Here is a 1,700-nt window from a genome sequence, read left to right on the forward strand (position 1 = left end):
TTTGACAAAAATCCATTACCGAACCGTACGGTAATTTTTGACAGCTTATCTAAAATATCAAGTACCGAACGTTCGGTAGTTTTTGTTTGCATTACCGAACAGATTACCGAACGTTCAGCTGTTGAAAGTTCGGTAAAAAATTACCGTATACTGTAAAAATTTCTAATGGCGGTAAGCTCCAACGAGGATAATACCAGATTTAATCTGGATTTTCTTTAATCCAGTATTAAAGTTAATACTTCGAACGGTAAGCACCAAACCGATAACAAATTTTAAAAACGCAGCCATACTAATGATGTGTGCGTGAGACGAGGGCGGCAGTGCAAACTGGCCAGCTGATTTTGTTTATGTTTTGTCCAGGCAGATTTTTTATGAAGTGGTTTTAATAGGTGCTCACAATTTCTGTTTGATTTGCGTAATTTAATAATTGATATAAGATATACAAGGTAATTATTATTAATAATTAGATGACTCCAGTTTTATATTGGTTTATTTAAAACATACAGCAAGCGGAATATAACTAGGATGGCAAGATCCGATCCTTTCCTACAGAGATACTCTGTGCCGGCGATTTTCGGATTGCATGACCTACGGATGAATTTACTTTTTTATGGCGTATCCAAAAGTATAATCAAAAGGATGATCAATCGAGAATCGGACTGCGGATTCGCACACGGATATTTTTTATGCGCTGACGACCTCTTCCGGCAGATGCCCGATAAATTTAACGTCTGTCGTAACGCTGATCGGCGAAATCGAGGGCCCGTGATGGTACTTAGTTTGACGAATGATTTCCAGCTGGGAATTTCCAGTAGTGCTTCTCAGCAACCGGTTTTAGAACAATTCATCGGTTCATTACGAATTGCAACTAAACGAAGAAATGATTAACGAAATGATCAATAGTAGAAATGTGTTGATACTATCAAAATGATCCAAAGAAAGTGATTGATAAATTATTTATGCAGTATTGGAAAAAGCCTTATTGAAAGAAATACTATGCACCATCAGCGTTTGATTGATATTGCGTCTTCCTTAAAGTACACCAAAGTATTGCGTATGTTAATTTCTCCTGAATACTCCTGAGAGAAGCTTGAGCAATTGCTAAAGACTACCAGAAATTAATCCTGCGAAACTTCAGGAGGAATTTCTGAAGACTTTTAGAAATTCAGGAAGAGTTTTAAAAGGAATTCCACGATGAATCATTATAGACTTTTAGGAAAAATAACTTGGCGGAATCCCTAGAAGAATTACTACAGTAATCACTGGAGGAAGCCCTATATATAGGTATAGGTACCTATAGGTATTCCTGAGGAAATATAAGAAGAAATTCTGATATTCTGCATCCTGATATTCCAACTTGAATTCTTCTAGGAATTCCTCCACTAATTTCAGAAGCATCCTATTTTTCTTCAGAAATTTTTTCGTGGATCGTTTAAGAAACTCTTCGTGTAATTTCTCTCTCTTCTTGAAGTTCATCCGGCTATTCTCTTCGCAGTTTCTTCAGTAATTTCTAAAGGATTTTCTCCGGAATTGGCCCTTTGTTGCAATTACTTGTTTGATTAATCCTTGATTTTTTAAAGGAATAACTCCTTAATTTTTCTGACATTCCTCCTAAGGGCCCTCCTTAGCCATGCGGTAAGACGCGCGGCTACAAAGCAATACCATGCTGAGGGTGGCTGGGTTCGATTCCCGGTGCCGGT

General features: G+C 37.4%; 1 long non-coding RNA gene across 1 annotated transcript; it reads left to right on the forward strand.

The window, feature by feature from the left end:
* The first annotated feature begins 321 nt into the window (after positions 1 to 321).
* Positions 322 to 956, forward strand: LOC134216582 (uncharacterized). The gene is made up of 2 exons (XR_009980731.1): positions 322 to 446; positions 507 to 956. It is a non-coding gene; the product is annotated as an uncharacterized LOC134216582 (long non-coding RNA).
* The last annotated feature ends 744 nt before the right edge of the window (positions 957 to 1,700 follow it).

This window comes from Armigeres subalbatus, chromosome 2, assembly GCF_024139115.2.
Source record: "Armigeres subalbatus isolate Guangzhou_Male chromosome 2, GZ_Asu_2, whole genome shotgun sequence".
NCBI classification, from domain to species: domain Eukaryota; kingdom Metazoa; phylum Arthropoda; class Insecta; order Diptera; family Culicidae; genus Armigeres; species Armigeres subalbatus.